At 38.2% G+C, this 18,850-nt stretch overlaps 1 long non-coding RNA gene across 1 annotated transcript in view; it reads left to right on the top strand.

Moving 5' to 3' along the window:
- Positions 1–18,061, top strand: part of LOC122675976 — a 33,130-nt gene extending 15,069 nt beyond the window's left edge. Inside the window, exon 3 of the long non-coding RNA XR_006335381.1 lies at positions 12,374–18,061. This is a non-coding gene — a long non-coding RNA (uncharacterized LOC122675976). The remainder of the gene's footprint in view (positions 1–12,373) is intronic.
- The last annotated feature ends 789 nt before the right edge of the window (positions 18,062–18,850 follow it).

Here is an 18,850-nt window from a genome sequence, read left to right as displayed (position 1 = left end):
ATCAGTCCTTCCAATGAACACCCAGGACTGATCTCCTTTAGGATGGACTGGTTGGATCTCCTTGCAGTCCAAGGGACTCTCAAGAGTCTTCTCCAACACCACAGTTCAAAGGCATCAATTCTGCAGTGCTCAGCTTTCTTTATAGTGCAATTCAGATCCATACATGACCACTGGAAAAACCATAGCCTTGACTAGATGGACCTTTGTTGACAAAGTAATGTCTTGCTTTTTAATATGCTGTCTAGTTTGGTCATAACTTTCCTTCCAAGAATTAAGTGTCTTTTAATTTCATGCCTGTAGTCACCATCTGCAGTGATTTTGGAGACCAAAAAAATAAAGTCAGCCACTGTTTCCCCATCTATTTGCCATGAAGTGATGGGACCAGATGCCATGACCTTAGTTTTCTGAATGTTGAGCTTTAAGCCAACTTTTTCACTCTCCTCTTTCACTTTCATCAAGAGGCCCTTTAGTTCTTTGTTTTCTGCCATAAGGGTAGTGTCATCTGCATTTCTGAGGTTATTGATATTTTCCCCAGCAATCTTGATTCCAGATTGTGCATCCTCCAGCCTAACATTTCTCATGATGTACTCTGCATATAAGTTAAATAAGCAGAGTAACAATATACAGCCTTGACGTACTCCTTTACCTATTTGGAACCAGTCTGTTGTTCCATGTCCAGTTCTAACTGTTGCTTCCTGACCTGCATACAGGTTTCTCAAGAGGCAGGTCAGGTGGTCTGGTAGTCCCATCTCTTTCAGAATTTTCCACAGTTTATTGTGATCCACACAGTAAAAGGCTTTGGCATAGTCAATAAAACAGAAATAGATGTTTTTCTGGAACTCTCTTGCTTTTTTGATGATCCAGCAGATGTTGGCAATTTGATCTCTGTTTCCTCTGCCTTTTCTAAAACCTGCTTGTACATCTGGAAGTTCACGGTTCATGTATTGCTGAAGCCTGGCTTGGAGAATTTTGAGCATTACTTACTAGTGTGTGAGATGAGTGCAATAAATAAATAAAATGACAAAACCAAACCAAACTAGGTTATTTTACATATGGCTCTGTCTTTCCTGTTTCTTAGAAATTAGAACTAGGTTTTTTTTTTTTTTTTTTTTTTTACATGTAACTCTGTGTTTCCCATTTCTCAGAAATCAGAAGACCTGGCAATGCAGAGGCTAGGTCTGCGCGTGGAAGAAGCAGCCAGAACTAAGTGGTGTCCTGCTGTTTCACAAGAGGTACACACATACCTGATGGCCACAGTCCCCACTGGGCTCTCTTTATCCACTCATGTCCCTGACCTCAGCAAGGACTTTGGTTTGTGACCTAAGGCATCTAGGCTTGTGATCTCTGTGATGCTTTCCTTTTATCTCAAGATGTCTATAATTCTCACTGGGCAAACCAATAATTATGTCTTTGTATTGCCATTTCAGCAATCTGGCAAATAAGCTGGAAAACCTTAGTACAAGACCAGACTTATTTAACACAACCACACATGCTTTCTTCTCCAGGTTTTCCTTGTGGGTGGCATACTCTCTGTACCATGCATCTTTCCACATCTTCCTTTGAAGACACTGACTTTCCGTTTAAACATCATATCCTCAAAACCAGATGATGTACTTAAAAGAAAATCAGCCTCTTTCCCTCCTTTACAATGGATTCTTATTTCTGAACTCAAAAGTGTGCAACTTTAAAACTCGCAGCTTGAGTGGTTAACCAACTGCAGCTCAACTCCCAAAATGATCTTATCCTTTAGGGAAATTATTTAAAATGAAAAAGTCAGTATTTTTTTTTCCTTATTCTTATCTCCATGGCCCATCAATTTTTGAAGGTGGGAAGTTTTTGTTAATGTTTTCCAAATACACCTTTTAGAAGGAATTGCATGGCCATGATGTTTTTGTCTATAGACACAAGATTAGCATTTAGGGCCATGAATATAGCGGGAATGTCTAGTTCAGTAAATGTGTCTGAGGCTCAAATCCTCTAATTGACTTTTTTATTTTTTTTCTTGCTTGCTTCTGAATCATAATTTAGCATTTAATTTATTTATTTTTGGCTGTATTTATTTATTTATTTTTGGTCTTCGTTGCTACACACAGGCTTTGTCTAATTGCAGTGAGTGGGGGCTACTCTCTAGTTGCAGTGTGGTAACTTCTTGTGAAGCAGAGCTCTAGAACATGTGAACTCAGCAGTTATGTAGCACGGGCTTAGTTGCCCCACAACATGTGAAATCTTCCCAGAGCAGGAATTGAAGCATTGTCCCCTGCATTGGTAGGCAATTCTCAACAACTGGACTACCAGTGAAGTCCTGAATAGTAATACTTTGAAGCACTGTAAAAAAAAAAAAAAAAAAAATCCATTTCTCTTTCTGAAATAAGTGACTTCTTTCAGTGTTTCTCTTTATAATATATAGTTCTTAACTTGTGATATCCAGCTGCCAGCAATTCTTCCTCCCATTTAGCATTCAGTCCTTTGCTGATCTTTGAAATAGATGTGTCTTCTTCAGAGCTAACGGGACCTGAATTTTGCTCTTATTTCTAATTTACTGCCTTATTTCCCTCTCTGCCACTGTGCATTCTTCCTAAATAAAATTCTTGATTACTGTTGATAAATCCTCATTATTGTTCTGACATCAATAATTGTCTTAAATAACAACTTTACATTAAAATTTATTAATTTTCTGATAGAGTTTGGAGTTCCTTCATAAAAGGAACTACATATCTTCCAAGGCTTTGCTGTTTTCTAATGCTTACTAATTCTGGGGGTTATCAACTTGATTCTCATTTTATTCTCAATTCTATATGCTATAACTGGGCTTGCATTTTTTTCCTTGTGAAAATTTAGTTCTAAAATTAACTAGTCTTATGCATGTGTACTAAGTTGCTTCAGTTGTTTCTGACTCTTTGTGAGCCTGTAGACTGTAGCTTGCCAGACGCTTCTATCCATGGGATTTTCCAGGTAAGAATACTGGAGTGCATTGCCATTTCCTCCTCCAGAGGATCTTCCAGACCCAGGGATCTAACTAGTGTCTCTTATGTATCCTGCATTGGTAGGCAGGTCATTTACCACTAGCACCACTTAGGAAACCCATAACTAGTCAGACTTCTGGCACGTCCCATTCTGCTTAAGATCTCTAGTAATTTGTTAGGGAGATTCTCTTTAAGGGGCTGTTCTAGCACTCTTTCCAGACCAATTTTCCAGCAGCTTATGTAAATTGATTTGAACAAATGGACCAGCTAAATAAATTGCTTTTATATCAAGGACTTACTAAAGGAAAAGATTTCCTTTACTTACTTGGACATTATAAACAAAGGAGAAAGTGTCATTAACTATGATTTTCTCATTTTCATAAATTTATTGTAGCATAGGTTAATTTTAGAGTGCAAGCATTCTTTGCTTGGGACAAGTATTGATTTCTGTAACTGCTGTTAGGGGTCCCCCCTTCCTGACCATGGCTTAGGGACACAGGGTTACCTTTTCATGTCTCAAAGAGATAGCAGGGTAGATTTGGGTCTCTGAACAGTATCTAATCAGGGATTATGTAATGCCATCCATAGCAAAAGCAACCCTAGTGTGATCACTCATGATCAGTCCTTCCATGTTGCTCTCATCAAAACTCTACTCATCAAAAGAAAAGCAACTTTTCACCAGCTCCTCTCCCCTTGCAGAAGAAGACACAATTTTTCACTGCCTCATTTCTTAATAAGGTACAAGTCTAATTACACAAGCTCATAGCTTTACCTTGTAGAGGGAAAATGAAAATGAAAGTGGCTCAGTCGTGTTGAACTCTTGGCCACCCCGTGGACTATATTGTCCATGGAGTTCTCCAGGTCAGAATACTGGAATGGATAGCCATTCCCTTCTCCAGGGGAAGCCCACCTTGTAGAGGGAGACATGTTTAATAAATCTAGTACAAAAACGTCTTTGATTTGCAGTGTATTTTAGAGAAAAAATATGCACGAAAAGTAATAATACCTTAGAAAGCCAATATCATGTAGTGGTAAGAGCTTTAATTCTGGAACTAGACACTTTTGATTTGAATATTGGCTTCATCTTTGGCTTCAGTGTGAGTACATTCACTTACTACATGTGTAATCTTGAATAAGGAAACTATCCTTTGTGAGTCTCAGGTTCCAAACTTGTAAAATATGAGTAAACAATGTACTCCTATTTTATAGGCTTGCTACAATGATTAAATGTGTCAATTCATATGAAAGGACTTAGAACAGTGCCTTAGAATTAATTTAAAACAAGGTCATTATTTCAAATTTCTTCATGGTTTGGCTTAGGTCCCTTTCTGTTTTCTTGGGTAGTGTCCTTTTAGGTGGTTAATATTAATACTACCCACTAATATTTTGAATTTATCTGTGGTATGGGGTTGTTATGACAGACACACAGAATATTAAAGGTAACCCTAGGCTAGTTGAGGGGTTCTTCCTGCAGGGCAATCCCAGTGGCTCATAGATGGAAGGATTTTGTTTTTTAAAATGCAAAAAAAAAAAAAAAAAAAAAGTAATTGAAGGATAATCGCTTTACAATGTTGTGTATTTCTGCTGTACAACAACATGGATCAGTTGGAAGCCTTTCTGAAGGAGTCTGGAAAGCAGTAGTATAGTAGGGTCTGATTTGATATTTTCAGAGATCCCTGACTGCTATTATCCCAGCCTGACCCCCGAGTTGTTCAGCACTCCTCAGTATTCTGGGTGGGAGGAGAAAGAAGTGGTTCTCCTAGGCAGCCTCCTACACAGCTAGGAGAGCTGGGCATACACTCTCACTTTGCCCCATGGGACACATCATATTCTGAGGAAATGGCAACCCACTCCAGTATTCTTGCCTGGGAAATCTCATGGACAGAGGAGGCTGACTGGCTGCAGTCCATGGGGTCACAAGGTCAGGTAGGACTGGGACACCATACCACACTGGGCATTAAGTTGTGCTACCTTGGGGGAGGGGATGGTGGGCTTAGCGAAACAGTTCCTCATACCCTCTTCAATGAATTTCATCTATTTTTTGCCCCAGTAGTGTGCTCAAACTTCTCTGCTATACTCCTGGGCTTCTACAAAGGGACTCTCATCTATGATTATCAAAATTGGTGTCCTCTGAGGGGCAAGACAGTAGATGACATCAAAATGGCAAGATAACAGTTATTTCTCATAGCTCTAGGTCTTTCATTTTGAAAAGACCCTCTCATTCTTTTTGAAAAAAAATTATTTATTAATATTTATTTGCTTTTGACTGTGCTGGGTCTCTGTTACAGGCTTCCTCTGCTTGTGGTGAGCAGGGACTACTCTTTAGTTGTTGTTCACAGGCTTCTTATTGCTGTGGCTTCTCTTGTTGCAGGGCATGGGCTATAGGGTGTGCTGGTTTCCGTAGCTGTGGCCCATGGGCTTAGTTGCCCCATGGCAAGTGGGATCTTGCCAGACCAGAGATTGAACCCATGTCTCTTGCAATGGTAGGCAGATTCTTTTTTATTTTAAATTTATTTATTTTTTAATTGAAGGATAATTGCTTTACAGAATTTCGTTGTTTTATCTCAAACATCAACATGAATCAGCCATAGGTGTACATATGTCCCCTCCCTCTTGAAACTCCCTCCCATCTCGCTCCCCATTCTAACCCTCTAGATTGATACAGGGCCCCTGTTTGAGTTCTCTGAGACATATAGCAAATTCTCTTTGGCTATTTTACATACGGTAATGTAAGTTTCCATGTTACTGTCTCCATACAGCTCACCTCTCCTCCACTCTCCCCGTGTCCATAAGTCTGTTTGTCCATCAGTCAATATGTCGCTGCCTTGCAAATAAACTTGTCAGTATCATCTTTCTAGATTCCATATATACACATTAGTATATGATATTTATCTTTCTCTTTCTGACTTACTTCACTCTATATAATAGGCTCTAGGTTCATCCACCTCATTAGCACTGACTCAAATGTGTTCCTTTTTATGGCTGAGTAATATTCCATTGTGCATATGTACCACAACTTCTTTATCCATTCATCTGTTGATGGACAGATGGGCTTCCCTGGGGGCTCAACATGTAAAGAATCTGCCTGCAATGCAGGAGACCTGGGTTTGATCCCTGGGTTGGGAAGATCCCCTGGAGAAGGGAAAGGCTATCCACTTCAGTATTCTGGCCTGGAAAATTCCATGGACTATGTAGTCCATGGGTTTGCAAAGAGACAGACACAACTGAGTGACTTTCACTCTGTATTCTAGCTATTGTAAATAGTGCTGCAATGAACATTGGGGTACATGTATCTTTTTCAATTTTGGTTTCTTCAGTGTGTATTCCTAGAAGTGGGATTGCTGGGTCATATATGGTTTTATTCCTAGTTTTTTTTAAGGAATCTCCGTACCGTCTTCCATAGTGGCTGTACCAATTTATATTCCCACCAACAGTGCAAGAAGGTTCCCTTTTCTCCATGCCCTCTCCAGAATTTATTGTTTGTAGACTTTTTGATGATAACCATTCTGACCAGTGTGAGGTGATAGCTCATTGTAGTTTTGCTTTGCATTTCTCTGATAATGACCAACGTTGAGCATCTTTTTATGTGCTTGTTAGCCATCTGTATGTCTTCTTTGGAGAAATGTCTCTTTAGATCTTTTCCCCACTTTTTGATTGGGTTGTTTGTTTTTCTGGTATTGAGTTGTATGAGCTCCTTGTATATTTTATTTTATTTATTTATTTTTCTTGTATATTTTAAAAATTAATCCTTTGTCAGTTGTTTCATTTGTGATTATTTTCTCCCATTCTGAGCACTGTCTTTTCACCTTGTTTATAGTTTCCTTTACTGTGGAAAGGTAAATCAGGTGCCACTTGTTTACTTTTGTTTTTATTTCATTACTCTAGGAGGTGGGTCATAGAGGATCTTGCTTTGATTTACGTCATCAAGTGTTCTGCCTGTGTTTTCATCTGAGTTTAATAGTTTCTGGTCTTATATTTAGGCCTTTAATCCATTTTGAGTTTATCTTTGTGTATGGTGTTAGGAAGAGTTTTAATTTCATTCTTTTACATGTAACCATACAGTTTTCCCAGCACCACTTATTGAGAAGACTATCTTTGCCCCGTTGTATATTCTTGCCTACTTTGTAAAAAATAAGAAACCCATAAGTGTGTGGGTTGATTTCTGGGCTTCTATCTTATTCCATTGGTCTGTATTTCTGTTTTTGTGCCAGCACCATACTCTCTTGATGACTGTAGCTTTGTAGTATATTCTGAAGTCAGGAAGTTTGACTCCTCCAGCCCCATTCTTCTTTCTCAAGACTGCTTTGGATATTCGGGGTCTTTTGTGTTTCCATATGAATTGTGAAATTTTTTGTTCTAGTTCTGTGAAAAATGCCATTGCTAATTTGACAGGGATCACATTGAATCTGTAGATTGCATTTGGTAGTATTGTCATTTTCACAATATTGATCCTTTCTACCCAGGAACATGAAATATCTCTCCATCTGTTTATGTCATCTTTTTGATTTCTTTCATCAGTGTATTTCAATTTTCTGTGTACAGTTCTTTTGCCTCCTTATGTAAGTTTATTCCCAGATATTTTATTATTTTTGTTGCAATTGTGAATGGAATTGATTCTATTATTTCTCTTTCTGATTTTTCATTGTTAGTATATAGAAATGTAAGTGATGCCTGTGTTTTGATTTTGTATCTGTAACTTTGCTAAATTCACTCATTATCTCTAGTAATTTTCTGATAATGTCTTTAGGGTTTTTCATGTATAGTACCTTGTCATCTGCAAAGAGTGAGAACTTTACTTCTTTTCCAATCTGGGTTCCTTTTATTTCATTTTTCCTCTGGTTGCTGTAGCTAGGACTTCCAAAACTATGTTGAATAATAGTGGTGAAATTGGACACCCATGTCTTGTTCCTGATCTTAGGGAAAATGCTTTCAGTTTTACATCATTGAGAATAATGTTTGCTGTGGGCTTATCATATATGGCCTTTACTGTGTTGAGATAGGTTCCATGTATGTCCATTTTTGAAGAGTTTTTCTCATAAATGGCTGCGAACTTTTCTCAAGGGCTATTTTCTGCATCTATTGAGATTATCTTTCAATTTGTTAATATGGTGTATCACACCAATTGATTTGCATATATTTAAGAATCCTTGCATTTCTGGAATAAACCCAACTTGATCATGGTGTATGAGCTTTGCGATGTGTTGCTGAATTCTGTTTGCTAGAATTTTGTTGAGGATCTTTGCATCTATGTTCATCAGTGATATTGGCCTGTAGTTTTCTTTTTATGTGTTGTCTTTGTCTGGTTTTGGTATTGGTAGTGTCCTTCCTTATCTCTTGTAATAGTCTTTATTTTAATGTCTATTTTGTCTGATATGAGTATTGTTACTCAGACTTTCTTTTGCTTTCCATATGCATGGAATATATTTTTCCACCCTCTCACTTTCAGTCTATACGTTTCTTTAGGTCTGAAGTGGGTTTCTTGTAGACAGCATATATATGGATCTTGTTTTTGTCAATCTGTGTCAAAAACATCAGCCAATCTGTGTCTTTTGGTTAGAGTGTTTAATCTATTTACATTTAAGGTAATTATTGATACATATGTTCCCATTGCTATTTTCTTAATTGTTTAAGGTTTGTTTTTGTAGATATTTTTCTTGTATTTCTTGACTATGTAAGTCCCTATAACATTTGTTGTAAAGCTGGTTTGGTGGTACTGAATTCTCTTGACTTTTGCTTGTCTGAAAAGCTTTTTATTTCTCCATCAATTTTGAATGAGATCTTTTCCAGATATAGTAATCTTGGTTATAGATATTTCCATTTCAGTTCTTTAAATATATCCCGCCATTCCCTTCTGGCCTGCAGAGTTTCTACTTAAAGATCAGTTGTTAAACGTATGGGGTTTCCCTTGTATGTTACTTGTTGCTTTTAATATTCTTTGTGTTTAGTCTTTATTAGTTTGATTAGTATGTGTCTTGACATATTTCTCCTTTGGTTTGTATAGGACTCTTTGCACCTCTTGGACTTGGTTGACTATTTCCTCTCCCATTTTGGGGAAATTTTCAACTGTAATCTCTTAAAAATTTTTCTCATATCCTCTCTTTTTCTCCTCTTCTTCTGGGACCCCTATAATTCAAATATTGGTGCATTTAGTATTGTCTCAGAGATCTCAGAGTCTATCCTCAGTTCTTTTCATTCTTTTTATTTTATTCTGCTTTTCAGCAGTTATTTCCACCATTTTATCCTCCAGTTCACTTATCCATTCTTCTGCTTCAGATATTCTGCTATTGATTCCTTCTAGAGTATTTCAATTTCAGTACTTATGCTGTTTGTCTCTGTATGTTTATTCTTTAATTCTTCTAGATCTTTGTTAATTGATTATTACATTTTCTCCATTTTATTTTCAAGGTTTTCAATCATCCTTAATCTCATTATTCCGAATTCTTTTTCAGGTAATGTGCCTATTTCCTCTTCATTTATTTGGACTTGTGTGTTTCTAGTTTGTTCCTTCATTTTGTGGTATTTCCCTGCCATTTCATTTTTTTTTTTTTTAACTTACTGTGTTTGAGGTCTCCTTTTCCAAGGCTTCAAGGTTGAATTCTTTCTTTCTTTGATTTCTGCCTTTGTAAGTTTGGTCCAGTGGTTTGTATAAGCTTTGTGTAGTATGTAACTTTTGCTTGCATTCTAGTGGGAGGAGGTGGATTGTTTTTTTATTTTTCCTTTGATGGACAGGGCTGAGTGAGGCAGTAATCCTGTCTGCTGATGATTTGGTTTGTATTTTTGTCTTATTTGTTGTTTGGATGAGGTGTCCTACACAGGGTGCTACTGGTAGTTGTGTGATGCTGGGTCTTGTATTCAAGTGGTTGCTTTTGTGAGAGTTCTCACTATTTGATACTGCCTAGGGTTAGGAGTTCTCTAGTAGTGTAAGGTCTTGGAGTCAGTGCTCCCACTCCAAAGGCTCAGGGCTTGATCTCTGGCCAGGAACAGAGATTCCACAGGTGGTTTGTTATGGCATTAAATGGGATTAAAACAAATACCCCCAAACAAGAAACCAAAGACTAACCCCAGACAAATGGCAATTACAAAATCAGGCAAATAATAATTAAAATTATGGAATATACACACACATATGTACACCCATAAACAAAATCAAAACTGTCCTACAAAAATAAAGTCCAATAGATTGACCTGGCCAACAAAGAAACCAAAAATGATATCCTCCTGTTAAGAACCAAACTAACCAAAGCACAAACTAAAAAACAAAACTAAAACAAAAATAAAGCAATGAAAACACAACTAACAAGTATGGTGAGAAAATTAAAGAAAAGAAAGAATAGAAATGCAAAGTTAAATAGAGGTAAATAAAGAAGATTTATATATACTAAAGATTAATTGCAAGGGGAGTAGAATAGTAGGAAAAGGAAAACAAAGGAAAAATGTAGAAAAAAATAGTAAGTTTAAAAAATTTAAAAATTTAAATTAAAGAAAGAGAAAAAAAGGAAAACCCTACAGAACTACAAAAGGCCAACATAAACACAGAAGTTTATAACATAAATAAAAAATGTGATTGAAAAAAAACTGAAAAGTTGAAATAGATTTTATCATGCTAATAAAATTGACAACCACAATGGGGGTTGGGGGGGAAGGAAAAAAATTCCAAAAGAAATTTCAGAGCAAGTAAAAATATAAGAATAATAAATGTTTTTCTTGAGTCTCTGCTGTCAGCATCCTTGCCCTTAAAGGGAGGCACAGTCCACCTTGCCTCCCTAGGATGACTTCCAATCCTGTGCTGGTCTCTGGACATGCAGTGAGGGCAGCTGAGACTCTAATCTGTTCCTCCTCTTGTGTTTTCTTGCCTCCAATGTTTACAAATGCCAGAACTATTGTATTTTCTTTTGTGGGAACTCTCAGTGTCCTTTTATCTATCCCATAGACACTGCTGCTGCTGCTGCTAAGTTGCTTCAGTCCTGTCCAACTCTGTGCGACCACATGGGCTACAGCCTACCAGGCTCCTCCGTCCATGGGATTTACCAGGCAAGAGTACTGGAGTGGGGCGCCATTGCCCTCTCCATCCATAGACACGAGTCTGCCTAGTTGATCGCGTGGATTTAATCTGCAGCTTGTACAGCCAGTGGGAAGGTTTTGGGTCCTCTTCCTTAGCCACACTGCCCCTGGGTTTCAACTGTGGCTTTATTTCTACCTCTGCATGTGAGTGGTCCACTGGGGTTTGCTCCTGAGACTGCTCTGGAGGACTTGGGCTTGCCCCTGTGAGGGACAGGTATGGAGGTGGTGCAGCTGCTTGGGTCACAGGGGCCCTAGCAGCACCAGGTACTCAGGGGAGTTGGAGATTAGGGAAGCAGGAAATATAGTGCTCTGAAAGGGTAGGGCAACCTGCTCCAGCATTCATGCCTGGAGAACCCCCCTAACAGAGAAGGCTGGCAGGCCACAGTCCACAGGACTGCAAAGAGTTGGACACAAGTGAAGCGACCCCCTGGTATAGACTCAAGATTTTTTTTATGCCTGTGGAAGCTCTGCCTCAGTGAGGGTTGAACATGAAGATAGTGAAGCTGCTTGAGTTGCAGGGACCCTGGTGGCACCAAGCGTGCAGGGACATGGACTGTCTCAGCTACAGAAATTATGGCCCTATCAGAGTCTTTTTTTTCCAGCCTCTGGCAGGTGGTGATCAGAAGGCCTCTTTGGCTAGTCTTTCTCCATTGCTCCACCTGTTCAGACACTTAGAGAGCTCCTTTCTTAGGTCCTTCTCTGTTGTTTGGTGCATCAGGCACATAAATTGGCCCCCCTGGCTAGGGTCCTACTCTGTTGTTCCACTTGTAAGGCACTTAAAAGGGCGCCCTGGGTAGGGTACTACTCTATTGATCCACCTATCAGGTGTTTCACGGGCCAGGCTGTCTCAGCTGCCTGTGCTGACATGTGGGAAGAGAGAGCTATGTTGATGGCTCCACCCCCTAGGCATAACTCAGCAGTATCGCCTTGCTTCCATGACTGCCTGGCTTTCCTCCACAGGCATTTCCCTCCACATTCTCCTCCCTCACATCCCCTTGATCCGTCTCCCAGCAGTCAACAGCAGCCCTCGCCCTGGGATTGCTCCACAGTCCCTACATTCCAGCTCCCAGCTGCTGCGCCATTTAGGGGACCTGCGCCCCTGTCCCTGGCTATGGCAAGGACTGTCTGATTCTCATTCCATTTAGGCTGTCACAGATCAGCTGCTTCCTTCAGCCTCAAATGTTTCTCTTCGGACCCAGACAGTTGCCCCAATGTGTGGATCAGACCCCTGCTTCAGTTCCCCCACCCAACAAGGGCAGGCCCAGGCCTACAAATACTCCTGTTTTCCCCCTAGTTCCTTCATCCTACTGAGTTTTGCATGGTTCTATATATTCTTTTCTGGTGGTCAGGTCCTTCTGCCCACTCTCAGCTGATGCTCTGCAAGCGCTTCTGTGTCTGAAGCTGTATTCTTGATGTATCCGTGAAAAGAGATGTACTCCATGTGTACCTACTCCTCTGCCATCTTGTTCCCAGCGGCAGGCATATTCCTAACTACTGGACCACCAGGGAAATCACTCCATTTCTTAAGTGAGTGTTGTAGGTAACATTCTCTGTTGCCTCCGAAGACTTGCTTGGCTCCTTTCTGTGACTGAAACATAATTAAAATATTGGAATCTTTACCTTCCCCATCTTTTCTTGCAGGTAATGTTTGACTTACTGAAACAAGCTGGATATTGAAGAGGACAAAATTGGCATACATGCTATCTTTGAGGCCAAGTTGATTGGCACTAGTTAAACCCAAAGAAGGCTATGTATAGGGCTTCCCAGGTGGTGCTAGTGATAAAGAACCTTCCTGCCAGTGCAGGAAATGTAAGAGAAACTGGTTTGGTCCCTGGGTTGGGAGGATCCCCCAGAGGAGGGCGTGGCAACCCACTCCAGTATTCTTGCCTGGAGAATCCCACGGACAGAGGAACTGGGCAGGCTATATAGTCCATAGTGTCGCATACAGTTGGACGTGACTGAAGCGATTTAGCACACACACATGCACAAGGCTATGTAGAGTGAGGCACACCCAGGTTCTGGGGCACACCCAGAACCCACAGAGAAAAGATAAAATTTTTAGAAAAAACTCTCAAGGACGAAGACTTTGACCTAGAGATGAAGGTCTTGGACTCATTTCTCCAGCTTTTCTTACAAATGACTCCCACCACTTTTTTTTGAAATGCAAGATTTTCTTTATGTTGATTAGAAGGGACTCAAGTCCAGGGCAATTGAAATGTTCAATCATGGCTATGTGTTTTTACAATAAAGACTCAGTGAAATTTTATGCTCCTGTGAGTGTGTCTTGAGATGATGAATTTGTTGCTTGTTCTCATTGAGTTTCTGAAAATTTCTCCAACTAGACTGGTCTTTTTGTTCTCTACTCTAAAAAGCTCTAGGGAAGCCATACCACCGAGCAGTAACTCTAATAATGGTACTATATTTAATATAATGAAATTTAACAATATGTGTGAAAGGATATGACAGATTCAAAGATCTAAAGTGATAATTATACTTATTATTTATTAATCAGCCACCTTTCATAAAGCTTCCTCTCTGTACCAAAATATTTGTTAAGTAAGGGACTTTAATCACTGTATTTCTTATCTATGTTCTTGAACTTGCAAAATAGGAACAACAGCACTATTTTACAAATGAGAAAATTGAGGCTTATAGAGGTTAAAACAATCTACCCCCAACTTACTCATAATTATTTCACAATGATTAAAGAATATTATTTGCATGCACATTGTATGAAAGTGACTGCTACTGAGCCACTTACTCTTTTTGACCATCATCTGTGTATACACACAGATAATTTTAATATTGTCATTTCAAAAAAGAAGAGTGAAATTCTCCAAAGGCTTTTATTAAAAAAAATAATAATAATAATCTTCCCAACCTCCTCCCATTTTCTTTTTGCCTGATCCAGCTTGATCCCATCCTGTGACTCAACAGTTATTTCTATCCTGCCCAACTGTTTGACTTTTACTTACACAAGCTCAGTCCAGAGTCCAGCTGAATTCCTAGCAGAATCAGGCTTATTTCTATCTGGCAGCTTCAAATGTAAAATACACAAGCACTTTTTATCTTTCTCTTAACTAATGGAAAGTTTCCTTTATTTTTAAGCTCTCCATACCTCCCAGAAACACACAAAGTTTTGTAAATTTTTACAAAATTTTCCAAAATTTTTTACAAAAGCCTTTTATAAGTATTGGCCAGGCTCAGTAAAATAAGTAACTGACTTTTCACCATGTTGTTCATTTGTCTGGACTTGTTGCCCACCCACAAGACCGAAGAGTGACCTAAATCTAGGAACTGTTTTCAGCACAGCACTGATCCATGTGAGACGTTCCAATAGAATAAGGTCATGTTAGGGAGACTTGTGTGTGCTGCTAGTCAGAATTCTGAGAGTTCACCGCTTATTTTAAAACTTGTCCCATTGGAGTATAACTTTCTTATTTACTTTACACACATTTGAAATACTATATTATGGTTTTTAGTCCATAGGAGGGCAATGTTGAGCTACAGGAAAATCCTTGCAGTTTTTTTTTTTTTTTTTACAAAAGAACATATAGAATGTATTAATTTAAAAATTAATGAACTGAAACAAATTAACTGATTTAAACATACTACAAGATGATAGTTATTTAATAACATTCCCACATTGGATACTGACTGGCTTCATGTTTGTCATACTGATATTTAATTTGTAAATTGATGTAAATTATTCTTTTCACTCAAAGCCAAACCATGGCTGTCTCTTTGGAGAAGGTTGTGTTCTCCTTGTGTAGCTTTTATTTATTTTAGTTATTGGAAATGCTTAAATTATTTACAAACAGAATTTTTTTTTTAAACTGTTTTTGTTAATGGTCTCCTGATGATAGCTCTGCTTGAAGAGAAAAGAATTCTTATAGATCAAATTTCTAAACTGCTTTGACATCTTTCTTTGGGTCAGAATTTGAGGTTCAATTTAAATGCCACCATAAAGTTCTCAGAGCAAACAATTAACCAAATGTAATGTTTAAAGTGAGTTACAAGGAAAAGGAAATTAAATTTCAGCCAAATTTTAAGCTATAAAATTTGGTCATGTATCAGAATTATTTTCCTAAAAAGAGCCATAAATCAATATCACACACTACCATTTCAACCTGTATAAAAGCAAGTCTATTCTGAATTTTTAAAGCAAGTATTGTATGTAGAATTTAAGTGTAATTATGTGTTTGTGTGAAAAGTGAAAGTGAAAGTCACTCAGTCGTGTTAGACTCTTTGAGACCCCATGGGCTATACAGCTCATGGAATTCTCCAGGCCAGAACACTGGAGTGGGTAGCCTTTCCCTTCTCCAGGGGATCTTCCTAACCCAGAGATCAAACTGAGGTTTCCTGCTTTGCAGGCAGATTCTTTACCAGATAAGCCACGAGGGAATTGTTTGTGTGAGAAAATGACAAATTTTGTGGTTTTGAAAGCTTATCATACTCTCCTAGATTGAAAAAGCAACTTGTCTTCTCTAAGTATCTCTATGTCCCATTTACCAGGGCATTGTGATAGAAGTCTTATTGTTGATAACCTACCTCTCCATTTCCGTGCAGAAGCATGGTGCATCTTGTCTGTGGGTTAGTTCTTGAGTCCAAGGAAGTAGCAAACTACTGGATCAGTAACAATAAAAGCCAACATTTTAGAAAAGCTTACTGTGTGCCAAAGGCTGTTATCCAAATACTGTTATTAATTTATTTACCCCTCACAACAATGCTATAAGTTCTATTATTAGCATCACTTACTGGATAAGGAAACTGAGCTATAGATTGAGCACATTATAGGTGTTCAAGGTCACAGGGCTTCCCAAGAGACAGAGCCAGGTACACTTTAGGGGACTTGCTCCTCATCACTACTTCAAGGTAAAAAGCAGCATGGATGGGGTCTGCTCTGATGGCCCCGAGGTAAAGAACCCGCCTTCCAATGCAGGGAATGTGGTTTGATCCCTGGAGGGGGAGCTAAGATCTCCCATGCCAACCCCGCATGCCACAAGTAGAGTGCATGAGTGCCACAGTTAGGGCCACACGCTCTGGAGACCACATGCCCAGAGGACCAAGACCTGATGCAGCCGAAAATAAATTAACTAATTTAAAAAACCTCAGAGTGGATCAAAGATTACAAGTAGTGATGCATGTGGTGTTTCAGAGTAAAGGGAAAATATATGAATGTTAGGCAATATTTAAAATATTTCCTCAGTATCTTTTGTTTAATATGGTGCCTCTAGGTGGGTGTGGGTGGATGTGGGTAGGTAAGTGCCAAAGAGGAACGTCATTGTAAGACTGACTTTTTCAATCTACCTGCATGTCTTAACATTCATGATGACAAGCTTTTGGTTTTTTTTTTTTTTATATGTTAATAATATGATAAATGGATTACAATTCCCCAGAGGGTGGAAATTGTGCCTTGATAATTTTCTGTGTCTTTTGTTACATCTGATCCAATAGCACTGATATGTGAAAATGATGCATTTGGAAAAATAAATAATGGATGACCAAAAAAATAATTACTCAGTGTTAAAAGGCAGGTATGTATACAGTCAAATGCAGAAACCACTGGCACACATCTTTGGTCCATAGTTTAGATCTGAGTAATATCTTTGGGGGATTTATTCTGTCTGTTTACACTGAGGAAGAATAGTTTGGGTCTGAACTACTGTCTGGATAGTTCACTTCAACTTTATCAGTAGGTATATTTTTCTCTCTAGTTATTTACTTTAAGAAAGATCTCTGACTTCCCATTTAAGATAATATAAAAATTTAAACCCCATGCAAGTTTCTAAATGATTTTCATCAGCATATATGCAGAGAGATCTATTTGACTTTTTTAATTTAAAAAAGTTCTTATCTAGTTCTTATCTAGAAGTAAGAAACACCATATACAGTAATTCTTGTGAAATTCTAGTCAAATACCGAATGTTTACCCCAAATAGGGCATACTTTTATCCATTCTATGAAATTTAGAACTCTATATAAAAACTATTATTGAATTTCAAGAAATTGCAAAGAGTAGTTTCTCATGGCAAAGAAACCCTTCAGGGAGGGTCAACATTGGTGCACCCCTAGGGGTGTGTATGTATGTATGCGTTGTGTGTGCACATGCATGCATGATAATGAAAACAAAAATAAATGCAGATTAAAACACAAAGTAAAGGATATAGATTTTACAGGAAGAAAATGAGAAAAGAAAGAAAGAAAAAAGAAAGAAACTAATTAGTGAAGGAAAAAGGAAGGAGAATGGGATGGATTGTAGCAATTTGTTCAGTAATTTCCCCATTTCCTATTCATCCTCAGCCCATTAATAAAGAATTTTAATTGAATATGTGCCACAATAAAGCCTATAGGTCATTTTAATGACTGCAGCTGTGTGAACACATAGGGGAGGTAGTGCTGTCACTTAACTGGTCTTGCATCTCATTAGGCTGAAAGGTTAATTTTCATCTACCATCCCATCCCACCCAGCAGTGGGCACACAGACTTCCTTAAAAAACTCCCATCCTCAGGTATCTTTGTAAGGCATGGAGAAATATGGAGGAAATGGATCAAAATTCAAGAGAAGCAGAGAGAGAGAAAGAAGACAGAAGAAAAATGGAAGATGATGAGAACTTCATTTTAACGTTATTAGGTTGAAATTTGAATTTGGTTACATGAGAACAACTAGAGATGAAGAGATATGTGTAAAATCTTCACTACATAACATAAAATAGTTTCCTCTTCTGGCCTCCACACTGCATAGATGTTTAAACAAATCAGTTAATAATGACTTTGAGTGGAATCAGTTCCATCATGTAATTTATTCCCAGAGACATCGACTGAAGCTCATTCCTCTAGAAAGAAATCAATACATTTCTTGTTCAGATGTGATTGAATCCAGAACCACTCAAAGCTGAATGGATCAGCCCTATGGAAGGAGTGAGAGTAATAAAACAATTTTATCTGTTGTAATTTTACTAATTTTAGTCTAATTTCTAATAACTCAGAAATTCAGTGACTTTTCAAGGCTAACTGAAACAGCTACTGATATCATTGTGAACACCAGAAAATTTCACCAGAGTGAAGCTCATATACCTTCTTCATGAGGAAATCTTTGGGTTAATGCAATTGTCCTCTGAGATAGCTAGTCAGGAAAAGTTTCTAGGAGGAAATTTAGAGAATGAAAGACTGAATATTGGCTCAGCTATCTCATAATTAAAAGATAAGGATGTTTTTTAAATGGCTATAATCTACTTTTATATCTAAACTAATGTTTATTTTAAAATAGTTTTTAATTTACTGGGAAGTTTCAAAGATGATGTAGAGAGTTCCAACATACACCATATACAGTTTTCCCTATTGTTAATATATTACTATTGCAGATGAACAAATAATGGTATATTATTAAAAATTAAATTCCATACTTTATTTGGATTTTATTAGTTTTTCTCTAATGTTCTTTGTCCATTCCCAGAAGAGCAAATTACATTTGTCCTTGTGTTTCTTTATGTTCCTCTGGGTTGTGGCAGATTTCTCAGACTTTCTTTGCTTTTTATGACCTTGACAGTTTTGAGGGGTACTGGTCAGGTGTTTTGTAGAATGTCTGATATTTGGGTTTGTCTGATAGTTTTTTCAGGTTAGGTGGGTTATGGTTTTGGGGGAGGAAGACCGCAGAGGTGAAGTGTTACTTTCAACATTCTATATTAAGAGTACATTCTATCCACATGAACTGTCGCCAGTGATGTTGACCTTGATCATCTGAGAAAAAAGCAGGCTTCTCCACTATGAAATAACATGTTGCCCCCACTCTGCTTCCCAAACTGTGCTATTTAGAAACAGATCAC

This window comes from Cervus elaphus, chromosome 19, assembly GCF_910594005.1.
Source record: "Cervus elaphus chromosome 19, mCerEla1.1, whole genome shotgun sequence".
Taxonomy (NCBI): Eukaryota; Metazoa; Chordata; class Mammalia; order Artiodactyla; family Cervidae; genus Cervus; species Cervus elaphus.
This window is presented reverse-complemented; position numbering and strand designations above follow the sequence as displayed.